Genomic DNA, 14,088 nt, shown 5'->3' with positions numbered 1-14,088 from the left:
AAATTCTTTTAATGACGAGAAGCATAAACTAAATATATTCTTCTGGAAGCAAAATCAACAAGCATTAAAACAAGGCTGTTCGATTTCAGATTCTCCTATTAATGTATATAAAATATCAGCGTTATATTACATTTTCAAAATATCGTTTTCGACCATATCATACCCTTAATATCACTACCCTCTACTGATTTAAACTTAAACGTGACGACAAAGAATATAACAAGTTAACAATTTTATGTCAAGCTCTACTATATTTTTTGTCATAAAATAATTACTTAAAACATGTGTTGATTTCTGTTATGCTATAATGTTTCCATATATTTACCCATTCACCCAAACGTTTTAGATGTAAAAATGTTTCATGGACTACCAAAGAATTTCACTTTACGTAGTAGTTGCTCATATTTTGAAAATGGCGGCAAAGATTGTGATTAACGCATTCAGTTCCAGGAGGGCAGCAATTCCCGTTGTGACAACATACTGCATTTCGAAAACAACAGTAGTATTTAGCAGCATGACCGGGTCGAAAACAGCAAGTTTGGTCACTGTTACAATAATATCGACGACGATGTGAACTTCCACAATATTTCAAATCAACGTCCTAGAAGAAATTCTAGCTGTTAGAAGAAGCACAAAAATCACATTCATTAAATTGCTGTAGGTAAAATCAGTGTTGTAGCTAGTGCACCATAATTTTGTCCTGTTATGCTTAGTTTTATGTGTCAACTCTTGGCATGCAGACACAATAGATCACCAAAAAATGAGTAATGATTATTTTGCAAATTTTACATGGTAGGATTCAAAGTTGTGGGCTGGCTATTTTGGCAGTCATAATGATTTCTCTTATTACAATTGTCATACAAATAGTTCAAAAGACCTATATAACTACTAAACAAAAACTGCAAGCAAAATTAGCCAAATGGCGCATTTGGAAATTACTAAATTAAGGACAGCGATGAACAAGGAGAATTTCGTTTTGAGTCATACAGAGGTTTGTTTACGTTTCTAAAATTAGCCAATCAAAACTCGCAAAACGCAAAATGTAAAGATCACCAAAAAATGAGTAATGATTATTTTGCAAATTTTACATGGCAGGATTCAAAGTTGTAGGCTGGCTATGTTGCAGTCATAATGATATTTCTTATTACAATTGTCATACAAACAGTTAAAAAGATGTATAGAACTATTAAACAAAAGCTGCAATTAAAATTAGCCCATTTGGAAATTACTAATTTAAGGACAGCGATGAACAAAGGAGAATTTCGTTTTGAGTCAATCAGAGGTTTGTTTACGTTTCTAAAAATTAGCCAATCAAAACTCGCAAAACGCAAAATGTAAACAAAAGGATTGAGAAATTGCACTTTGTTTGAAGCCTTTGGTGAGCTACGTTTTCGAGTAAAAAAAATAAAACCAAAGATTCATTTAATGCAACACTTTTTCTTAAAACTACTTGTGGGCATTTTTTAACTTCGACCTAGAACGGAATATATCGGCTGTTGAACAACAACCATTTTACACGCACGAAGTAGCATTGCTCATGCGTTGGTGTACAAGAGTTGCCTATTTTACTGGCAAAATTTTTAGCAAGTTTTTGCACAATGTATAACTATTATGTTAATGAGCTTGAAAAATTTAATATTTGACACCTGTCATCCTTCTCTTGTCGGAAGTGTATCGTGTAAACCTCTAGCAACCAATGGTCTCGCCATATTTATCAATGGCAGTGATAAATCAGAGGACTAAATTCAACGGACTCGTCCTTGCTTGGTGATTTTTGATCAAAAATTTTAAAGATTTGGTTGCATTTCAAGTGTGGGTATTTTATGACTAAGGTTCTGCCTTGACGAAGAGAAGACTTGAATTGTCAACCGACCATTGATTGGGCTCCTTGCCATTGACCTAGTTCACATATGACTGAGACTTGACTGAGGCATACCTGTGACGATGCCTTCGTTGCACTTAAGGCAAATGCGAACATTCATCGCAGACACAGTATTGGTGTTTCAGGCAGTTGTAGAAGTTACCTGCGGTATACCGCCGAAATGCCGTAAGAGTTGAGTTGAGTTTCCGTCACTCATTTGGGAAAAAAGATGGCGGATGAATTTTCAACGCAGGACATGGAATCAAAAAGACTCAATGGAATAATTCCGATCACTTTACGATAAAAATAAAAACTTATAGATACAATACGCAACTATCGGGCTATTTATGATAAATCGTGTCTAGAGTACAAAAATCAAATTCAAAGAGTAAAATCCAAATTATTCTCTTTTTATCAAACTTGCTTTCCCATCATTGATGTATTTTGAAATGACTGTTAAAAGGCCGCATAATTTGCTAATTGTAACGCTATTTTCAAATTACGAAGCACTACTTTGTCAAATTCAAACTGCCGCTGAATTTTGTGGTCTATCGGCCATTTGATTTATGTCATTGAAAAGCATCGCAGGCATGTCTCAGTCAGGTCTCGGCAAAAATCACAAAGCATCTCAGGCTTTACTCTTCAAGAGAACATAAAAGTGTTTTAAACGCCCCATGTTTGTTGCAATCAGGCAAATCCTTTTATCTTTGACAGTATTAAATTTATTTAAACGTGAAGTTTCTTGCGTAGCAAGGCAAGAAACCATCTTTATTATATATTTTAATTAAATTTATTATCGCCAATTGTATAAATTTTCTGATCAAGCAAGTTAGGGCTAATAAATTGTGCCATAAGAAAATTTGACAGAATATAATATGTTGCTATTTTAAAGCTGACCGTCAAAATTCATGTACAGTTTTAAATGTACACTTGTGCAATTTAAGATGTTAAGTTGAAAATTTATTTCAAGTGCTACAAGGCAAGATACTTAGAATTTGTAACTTTAATGTACGAACTGCTGCTTAATGAAACAGGCCATACTCCATACCCACAGGTAAAAAAACTTTGTTCTTTTGCTTTGTAGGTTTTGATTGGTTTTCTAATAGGAGCAATAGGATAGTCACGAATTTTTCATGATTAAATTTAGATATTTCCGTTTCGCATGCTTCTCCTGATGAGAGCAACATCATTGTTGAAATGTTGGGTGATGTTTGGTATATAATACTATTAATTTAAATATTGGCAAGAAAATTCCCACACAATGTATGAAGGTTTACAAGGATTTTTGTCAATATTGAATGAATTCACAATTGAAAATCTTCTCTAAATTTTAGAGAAAAAACCAAGAACACTGATGCTGCAGATCAAAAAACACTTCAAGTTAATGAAATTGTTAACTGTACGCACAAATTGCAACCATTTCAGCCATTTTTGGTACCATTAAGGAAGTTTACCTTTATAATCACGCAATCTTTCCACAATAAAGGGGGGAAATGTATGGTACATGTTGCTCTCATCAGGTGAAGCATGCAAAATGGAGGTATCTAAATTTTATTTGGAAGAAGTCATTACTATCCTATTGTTGCCTTTAGATTTTACTTGAGTGGAAAACCAACCAAAACCTACAAGTTAAAAGAACAAAATTTTGTATGTCTGTGCGTATGGAGTTTGGTCCTCATTAATTAAGCGGCAGCTTGTACATTAAAATTACAAATTATAGGCTTTTTGCATTCAAGCATTTAAAATATCTTTTTAACTTAACAACTTAATCGTAATTTTAGCAAGAATACACTTAGAACAGTACATGAATTTTAACTGTCCGGTTCAAAATAGCAGTATAATTCATTTTGCCAGATTTCTGATGGCAGAATTAATTAATCATACGGTTTTACGTCATTGCAACAAATATAAGGTGCATTACGATGTTGTTCAGTCATTCTATTCACGTGGAATGACATTATCTCGTAATCAGGACTGAGAATATGCAAGTGTTAAATTTGTCAAACATCTGTAACCTGTCAGCTAAAATCGACTATTTGTGAAGAGCTGCAGACGTTTTTAAGCCGTCTTAACCAAGGCATAAATACATTCAAACGAAGACGAAAATAAGTAGAACCAGCACAATGATGATGCAAACACTTAATTGAACGAAGTTACGAAGAGACTGAATGACTCATATCAAACGAGGGCTGTAAAGAAGCAATCTTTTCACTAAGAAGAGTTAGTCATTTGTAAGGAGCACAATCAACAGTCGGTTAACAATTCAAGTTTCTTCTTAGTAATTGCAGAACTTTATTAATACTGTGCTAAAAGTTCTTTGTTAGCTGTAGTAAGAACAACAGACTACCAAAAAAATGAGTAATGGTAACCTTTCTTTTTTTTTATGGTAGGAATAATATTGTAGGCTGGCTATGTTGATGGTCATAATGGTATTGTTTTCCATCAAATAATATAAGAAAAATGCATGTTCTGATTGGTAAATGACCTATTTTTAATTCTATGTTTAATAGTTTTCACTTCGTTTTTGTAGGTAGTCGCTGCGCATGCGCGGCTAACCACTATGCTACACTGAAAAAGTGTCCTTCCTTCTGTCTGTCTGTCTGTCCGTCGTAATCCTCGGTGATAGTCGGATTTTCGAACGATGGCGAATAATACAGTTTTGTGCGTTCGTTACTTTGACGGAAAATTTCGTAAGTTGTTTTTCATTTTACATAAAGACATATAACAATGAATCCAAGAGCATATAAATATATAGTATGTAATAACACATTTCCTATGCGTGAACTGTGAAGCGTCTTGCCACGTACAAAGATCAAACAGAAGTCATTTGCAGTAAGCACAGAATCGCCGGTGGCACAATTCTAAGAAAACGTCGTTATTTTGAGAAATATTAACTAAAAACATCACGGCCCAAAAATTGAATTGTATAGTTATACGATATTCCTTGTCATCTATTCAAGCGGAAATAAACATGAGCTCCGATTTATGGAATGTACAAACGAATAATTTACTCTTCGCAAAACTTCATTAAAAACTAATAAATAAAAGTGAAGATATTATTCAAATGCAGGCTATTAAGCGATCACAAATATCAATTATATCTCGTTCAAGCGATTAAAACTAACAACTTGTACTTAGGCCCTGTTCACACGATACCGGATTGGTTAGATTCCGGATTACTTTTCGTTGCGGATAGGCCTTGCGTTCATACGGCTCCACTGAAATCCGATACGCTTTATATCGTTTTCCGGAGCGATTTGACTCTGCTGTGGAAGTGGTATAAAAACGAATCCGATACGTTCCGTTGTCGTGTGAACGCTCGAATCCGATACGTTGCACTTTGGCAACTAAGAAGTCCGTGCGATTTTTCAAAAATGAAAGCAAACATAGCAATACAAACTGTGTTTTAAATTAATAATCCGCCAGCAAATATAATATACTTCAACATGGCCTGTTTAAGCTTTTAACAATGTATTATCGCAACGTGAAAAGCTTCTTTCTAGTATTATTGTAATGGCAACATATCTTCGGTCGTATTTGGACTTTACACTCTTCCATCGTGTGAACAGAGTGCATTTTTGTATCGGATTGCTCAGCGAATCCGGTACAAGACGAATCCGGTATCGTGTGAACAGGGCCTTAGTAAGATGTATTGTTTTGTATATTGTCCAATTCGGTTTTATTTCCATTGCTTATACATTTTTCGCTTTACTCATACAGACTTACAGTACTCTGTTCTGAATTTAATCAAACACTGAAAGCAAAATATTGTTATTTTCAGAAATATTTTCTATAAACATCACGGCCCAAAAATTGACTTGTATAGTTGTACGATATTACTGTTGTCATCTATTCAAGCGGAACTAAACATGAGTTCGAATAATGGGATGTAAAAACGAAAAATTTTTCTTCACAAAACTTTATAAAAGCATAATAAATAAAGTCAAGATATTTTTTAAATGCCTGCTCACAAGCGACCACAAATAACAATTGTATCTCGTTCCAGCGACCGGTATTAACAACTTTTACATGTACTGTCTGGTATTTATATAGTCCAATTCGATATTATTTACATCGCTTATACATAGTTCGCTTTACTCATGCAGACTCACTGTACAAAGTTGGTAAAGTCAAACGCTAACAGTGAGTGAATTTAATTTTCTTTCGAATATTGTACAAAATACAAATATTATTTCTATGGATTTACAATTTTAGTTATTTTACGTCAAGTAAAATACGATACGTGTCAAACTATGAATAAGAAATACTAAGGACTTATGTCTTACTGAACGATATCTTATACATGTCAGAAAACTTTTTTGAAACGCAAAGTGTCTTTTTTCAAAAGCAAAAGTGCTCTTAGGTAAAAAAAACTTTTAACATTCGCGAGAAATCTAAATGACGTTATTTTCCTTAATGCGAGGCTTGAGCACAGTCACGTGACATGCAATCTAAGCTAGAGCGTTCGAAAAATGCAGAATTGATTAAACAATTAATGGATCATATAACTAAAGAACATTTTCAAATCTCAAACAAGTTTGACGTAAATAATATTAAATATATTCTTTTATTTGAAAAAGGCTCAAATTATCTACTTCATTTAGTAATAATATACATAACCGGCTACCCACATAAACGCATTGCGTGCCTATTTTTACCAAATATTACGGCTTTGTTCACTTGGGTGAATTTAGCTCTCATATTTGCGCCCACTTAAAAAAAGAACAACATTAACCTTTGGTTGTCAATGTATAGAGCATTTACTAAACTGTTTCAAATCTTTAGATTGCTTGTTCCAAACATTTGAAAATATTGCAGGTAGGCAAAAGGTTCCAAAAAAGTCACCTTTATGGCTGGTGTTTCCCTAATATTGGCAAAAGATCGTCTTTGTTTTTAGGAATGTTCAAACAGCCTTGCGAATGCTATTCAAATCACCAAGGTTATCACTGGGTCTGATCCAAAACACGGGCATCAATCAATCAGATCACGCGTTTCGCATATGTTATTTTATAGTTTCTAATGATTCATGTTACTCGGTGGTTGGGACTTTGCTTTCTACAGTATTGTCTCACCTACAATTTTCTATTAATTGATAAAATAGCATGAAGAGCTACATACCCCTTTTTCTTTCCTCTCTGACACTGAGTTTATCAATCTTTGCTTTGATAGATCGTTTGATTCTATTTCGATCGATTCATGAAGAATCAAAAGAATCAAAATAATGTAGAATACTTTCATGACTAAAATGAAATGTTGAAATTTGTATTTTATTGTAAAAACTTATAGCCGCTAATTAAAATCAGAATAATATTTTATTTTCTCATTCACATGATATTACATTGCCCATCCATAAAACGAAATTTCTGAATTGAATGTCAAGCAACTAGAAAAAGTTTTGTAAAACCCAAAAAGCAAATAAAAAAACCATGCAAGAATTTTTTGAGACCTTTGAGTCTCAACCGGTAAATAACATAAATGTATTTATACATATTTTAAATACACTCTCTAGTCAGGGGCGGATCTAGGATTTTTCAAACATCAGTCATAAAACGTCGGAGGCGCTCCGCACCTGGGGAACTGAGGCATTCTCCCCAGAGAAATTTTGTATTTCAGAGCCTTGAAAATGTCATTTTTAGCGTTTTAGAGCAATACAAAATATATTTTGTGGGAATCGTTTTTGCGTAAAAACAACACATTTTGCATACGTTTTTTCAAAAAAAAATGAAGTGAACAATACTTGAATGTTTTGCCAAAAATTATCATGCCAAACATATGGCTCATTAGCATGTCTAGGAACGTAAAATTTATTTTACAATAATGCTATTCAAAAAACAGATGTAGTCTTTAAAATTTCTACCAAGTTGTCAGGCATAGACCCCCTTAGAGACACCCATTCAAACTTCTTTGTAATGAGTTAAGTTAGAAATTTGGTACTACAAGTGACAGTTCATAGATATAGAAAAGATCAGACTTCAAACCATGCAACTTTATTGTAACCCTTTACCCACCTCCACATCAGTGCAAGCAAATTCACTTTCTGAGAAAAAACTCAAGATTTTTTTCTGCCAAAGATTGAGCAAAAACTATCATAGTGAAAATTTACAGTTAAGGACAGCTTAATGCCATAAATGTTTATTAGGCATTTCACTAGACTATAATCTTCTGTAAATATTTGCAAGGTGTGCTATATAGCAATCCAGTGGCGTGCGGTGACCGAATTTAATAGGCAAGCGCTGGGGGTGAGGTTCGTGGCTTGCTGGGGGCATGCTCCCCCAGAAAATTTTTGGATTTTGAAGGCTACTGGAGCGCATTTCCCGCGATTTCTGGGAGTACTTTGTCGAAAAAAATGGATCTGTCATGACTGAAACAGTATTGAAAAAATCTAAAAAATTCAAAAACTCTTATCGAGTATATATCACAATTACGGTTTAAAAGTATTACATGTGGTATTGTGATATAAAGTCGTTTTAAGTAAATGGCTACGCGTGCATTTCTATTGTAGTGAAGAAGTAACAGAACGAAATAGTCCAAAATCCTACAACAGATTTACTTAAATGTAAATTCCATCCGTCTTTCCTTTGCGCAAAACTCCTTTATAACGTCCTCATAGAATCATGGCTTCCCCTGCAAACTTACCAACATCTCCTTCTCGATTGAAATTGTAGCCAATGTAGAAAGCCGCTCTTGCCCTTGTGTACTGCGAAGATACGTTTTGATACGCTTGAGAGCCGAAAATGATCTTTCTACAGAGGAGGACGTACTTAGCATTGTAAGAATGAGCTGACACAATCGGTACACCTCTGGAAAACTGGCTTTCAAGTCAAGTTCGATTATTTTTTACATCATATCAAAAACAAGTTTCGGCTTATTATTTAGTATCTTGTACCTTTTATTTTTAGTCATTAATTTACGAAGTCAACGACACAAGACTGACAAGGGCATAGTTTTTGGTCGTAATGCTAGTCATACTTTACCACAATACACGTTTGCGTGCATTTCGATATCTCTGCAGACTGCGCCCCCTGCTTGTTTACGCACATTGTGCGCAGAAAACAATAAAATAACCAGTAAAGCACCTACTACTTTGAATTAGAAATCAGAACATTACCTTTCGCTCTCAGTCATCTTTTAATAAACGATAATATTAACGGCGTAAATAATTTGGATGTCCAATGTGTTGAATATACGAATATTCTTCGTGTGCTGATATGTGTTTAAAATTGCGAGCGTATAAGACTGTTGACCAATCGCTATCAAGCGGCGCCCTTAGAAGCGCCGCTTGCCTTTTCTCGATATTCCTCGAATAAGAAGCCTCCAAATCTAGATTAACGCATGCGCAAATGTTCAAATTGAGCTCCGAAGGCAAGCGCGCTAGCCTTGGTTAATAAATAAGAAATTTTTAAGGTGTATTTAATCCACTTGACTCATCTTACAAGTGTAGCAAAGTGAAACCGAAAACCACGACAGTAAATCGCGTATAAATAGCAAATATTTCAACTGTAAAGACAATTTAGACAAAAGATTACATTGACATTGTTTAGAACAGAAAAATTTAAACTGATTTTGCTCAGAGATTGCTCCAAAAAATTTTTGTTCGGTAAAATGCTTAGGCAAGCGGCGCTTGCCTACGCTTGCATGACCGCACGCCACTGTAGCAATCACTAGTAGCATTGTATTTGCAAATACAAACAGAATGTAACCAACATGTAATTATATAATTACATGAATGTTAAAATTGGTTCATGTGTCATGCTTCCTGGTTATGATATCTTTTCATATGATCAAAGCTCGTTTAAATGTAAATCTGAAATAATTTAGTTTAGAAATTATAATCATCATCAGAAAAATTACCTAGTGATCATGAAAAATACTTTGCTGTTTTGCCAAATTTCAAGGTTTATCTGCATACATAGAAAGACATTTTTATTTTATAGAAAATGGTTTTCATACATCAATAGCCCTTTGGAATTTATGGCAAACAATCTGATATGAGCTGTAGATTAACACACCTTTACATCTCTACATGAGGTGTTCAGTTAAAAAAGGGGACAATATGTGACATGGGACAACATTTCATGTATGTGGAATACTCAGGTTTATCTTTCAGGTTTAGTTTCTATCATGCTTATAAAAGTTACTATGAAATGATCAAACATTCAATTCAGACAGTGAGCTTGACTATTTTAATTCAGTTGGCTATCAGTTAAATTCGGTCAACCCAATCACAATAAAACAAAAATTCAAATGAACCAAATGTGAAATAGCAATTGGACTCCCTTATACGTCCGGTCACCCCTCTTATCAGTCGAGACCATTCTAGGCTGTCCACTGATCTGGCCATTGACCAATAAAATAAGCGGTTTTGGCGTTCATAGATTCCTTTATCAGTCGAACCAGTCAAGCCACCCCGCTTATCAGTCGGTTATTCCAGATCAATTAAAATTCAACTGATCTGGTTACCAACGAGATATTCATTGGATTAGTCATTAGTTTTCAATAATAAATGAAGCTGGTTTTTATCACGAAGTAAATGCGATAATAAAGTAAGAATAATTAATGAATTTTTAAATAATATGAATAGGTAATTTTTGAATTTTTGAATTCAAACATCAGTCGCGCGACGGATTTGACTTACCTAGATACGCCCCTGTCTCTAGTAATTGGAATAATCAAAATTGCCTATACTAATGATGTTTATATGTAATGAGTAAAATTATACCTGGCTATTGTTTTATTGCTGTCCTTTTCTTTCTTCTTCTTCCTAAAAGCTATTATGCCCTATAGTGATGTGCTCTCTGTAAGACCATATGCATAATCATCATGTCAAGCATGACAGGCATGTGAATGTTGATGTGTGATGAAATAATTGTAGTTTTGCAAAATACTTTTGCTTTAGTAATTTGATAGCCATATGACTGCGTGAATGGATATAATTTGGCAAGATGTATATTATGTGAAGTTTAATGACGTATGAATTTCTCTTTCTTGGCATTTTTGTTCTTTTTCTGTATGTTATAAACAGCCCAGCTTCTCGGCCTTTAACTTTAACATACTATATGTTTCAGTGGTGCAAAACCCGTGCCAAACCCGTGCGGCTATATGAAAACATACCAGAGGTTACTGGGATGACGTCAAATGACTCACACGACTGAGCTTTGCACTTTGGATAGAACTTTGCTCTATCCGGACGACCGAAACGAACGTTAAGAAATGCAAGCGACTTTTTATGGCGCAAAACGATTTGAAGAAGAAAATAAAAAGCCAAAAGACTTTGTCTTTGATAAACAGCAGCTGCCATTTCTAAATGTTTCGCGAAAAAAATAATTAAGCAGTCTCTCGGCAGCGCTAGTACGAGTATATGAGAATTACATCGCTTGAGTCGTCCCAGTCGTTTGAAAAACAAGGAAACGACTCGGAACGAGTCGGTCGACTCAAGCGATTTAATGAGAACCAAGGTTACGGCAAAACAATTCGTGTTTGTTTTTTGGCAGTAAAAAATTCTTTTAATGACGAGAAGCATAAACTAAATATATTCTTCTGGAAGCAAAATCAACAAGCATTAAAACAAGGCTGTTCGATTTCAGATTCTCCTATTAATGTATATAAAATATCAGCATTATACTACATTTTCAAAATATCGTTTTCGACCATATCATACCCTTAATATTACCACCCTCTACAGATTTAAACTTAAACGTGACGACATAGAATATAACAAGTTAACAATTTTATGTCAAGCTAATCTATATTTTTCGTCATAAAATAATTACTAATACATGTGTTGATTTCTGTTATGCTATAATAATATGCTTTCATGTTTACATATATTTTCCCCATTTACTCAAAAGTTTTAAATGTAAAAATGTTTCATGGACTACCAAAGATTTTCACTTTACGTAGTAGTTGCTCATGTTTTGAAAAAGCGACAAAGAATGGGATTAACGCATTCATTTCCAGAAGGGAAGCAACTCCACAGTGGCGTAGCCAGCAAAAAATGTTTGGTCATGCCCTCTTGAAACCTCACAAGGCGCCACCATGGTTAGCGCCTAGCAAGAAAATTTTGAAATTTAGACCATCTACGACCCTCAAAACAAGATAGCATTTACCCAACCAGTTGAAAAAATGTTTTTAAAAACAATATTCAATATCTACGTTTACTTTATTTAGTACTACACGAAGTAATTCACTCTCGCTCTTTAAGATTACAAACAATTATCTATGTTATGTTTAACTGCATGAAGACAATACAAACTAATGCAACTTTTATTATGGGGAAGACAAACGAGCGATAATATGAAAAATGAATAAAAGAAAGTTTGTCTGAACAGAAGTTAGATTAATTAGTACTTTTAGATAATGAAATGAATAAAAAAACCATGAATCTTTCTGACATTTAACTTGCAGCATTATTATAAGAGCTTTGTAATACCATCTTGTATCACCAGGATAAGAAAACTCAACTAATTATGTGGGAAGTAAGAAAAGCCTTTTCTTTGTAGTATTGTTTCTATAAAAGTGGAAAGCACAAACACTCACAAAGAAAATATTCACAAGTAAAATTGAGGTTGCAGTTTGCCACAATACAAGACTAAGGCTATGGCAGCACAATGAACAACATGAGCAAACTCGAGATATGTAAAAGGAGCTAATTGGTTGCCTTGACAACATAATCTAATTTTAAATGTGTTGGATAATTCACTTTTGTATGTATTCAAGTTGATAAGACAACTGATGTTTCTAACAAAGAGCATTTAAGTATGATTGCTTGCATGAATAAAAAGTGAAGTACATAATTGAAATGCAGCTTGGATTTGTATATGTTACTTGTAATAGAACTGCAGCTGCTATATCAACATTGGCAAAGGTGAATTAATTAAATTTGTAAACCTTAAATCATTTATTGGACAAACTGATGATGCAGCTGAAATGGCAGTTGCATTTGTATTGCAAATGACAGCTGCAAATCCAAGCCGCCTTTTAATGATACTTTTCAACTTATTCATGCGAGTAATATTTTATTTCTTTTTAGTGTAAAAGTCAGTTGTTTCTTTAACCTGAATAATCTCTAAGAGCAATCATCTATTTTCTTCAAAAATCTATCGTATCGCTTCCAGAATCTCCTACGTATGAACTTTCAAAATATCTTTGTACCGTTCTCTATCCATTAGTCAAAAATTCACCTCACAACATCAAAAATACCACCATCTTCCTCGTCAACATTGAAAACATTAAACCACGACCAGACGAAATCATGATATCCTACGACGTGACATCACTCTTCACATCCATACCACTAGACATCGCCAAACAAATTACGAACGAACTACTAATAAACTTGGAAAGCTACACAACTAGACAAAAATGACATCCTGGACTTACTTGACCTTTGCCTCTTCACTGAATTCACCTTCCAAAACACATACTACAGACAAATTTCAGGCACACCAATGGGATCACCACTATCCACCTTCCAATCAAAAGCCGTCATGCAACACCTCGAAACAAAATCAGTCACAAACAACACAAACATCAGACTATTGAAAAGATATGCCGACGACATCTTTGCCATAGCCAAGAAAGACAAAATTGAACAAAGCCTACACACCATAAAAAATACCACAAAGAACATAACCTTCACTAAAGACAAAGAGCATGTTACGTGCGTGGTCCCGAAGGAATAACTATTAATTTTTGGTTTTATTTCCACACGCAACAAAGATAGTGTGAACCAGTTATATTTCTCAAACAATTTATTAAAGTGGATAAGTGTCTTAATAATAATATCAATAAGTATGAGTAAAACTTATCTCCTCTATCTGAGTACAAAGGCGAGTCTTTATTCTTGAGCGTTCGTGAGTCCAACAATTACTCACAATAGTTTTCCAAATAGATTAAAGGCACAGAAGCCAAAAGATAGTTATGGCGCAGAAGCCAAGATAGTTGTCTGGTAGAATGTAGCTTGTCCACCTACTTCGGTAGGCTATGCCTCCTAAGTTTATCTCCTCGTATCTTGTGCTCGTAGGTTATCCTCGTAGGTTATACTCAGTGGTCTAAACTATTCATATATATAATATCTAATGGGAAGTATTGTGGTTTTGTGACCTACATCCCATACGCAATACAGTATGTTACAGCAAGATATAGTTAACCACAATAACAGCAAATGCGGTTGCGGTTCTAAAATATGTTTACGCATGTAAGCAAGGTTCTAGCGCATGCAAGCAAGC

General features: G+C 34.3%; 1 long non-coding RNA gene across 1 annotated transcript; it reads right to left on the bottom strand.

The window, feature by feature from the left end:
• Positions 1–78: 78 nt before the first annotated feature.
• On the bottom strand, positions 79–11,162 carry LOC124449446. Its single transcript, XR_006949401.1, has 3 exons — positions 10,581–11,162; positions 6,980–7,101; positions 79–601 (listed from the first exon to the last, which is right to left on the bottom strand). It is a non-coding gene; the product is annotated as an uncharacterized LOC124449446 (long non-coding RNA).
• Positions 11,163–14,088: the final 2,926 nt, after the last annotated feature.

The sequence above is a fragment of the Xenia sp. Carnegie-2017 genome, unplaced genomic scaffold, assembly GCF_021976095.1.
Source record: "Xenia sp. Carnegie-2017 unplaced genomic scaffold, XeniaSp_v1 HiC_scaffold_23, whole genome shotgun sequence".
Lineage (NCBI taxonomy): Eukaryota > Metazoa > Cnidaria > Anthozoa > Malacalcyonacea > Xeniidae > Xenia > Xenia sp. Carnegie-2017.
This window is presented reverse-complemented; position numbering and strand designations above follow the sequence as displayed.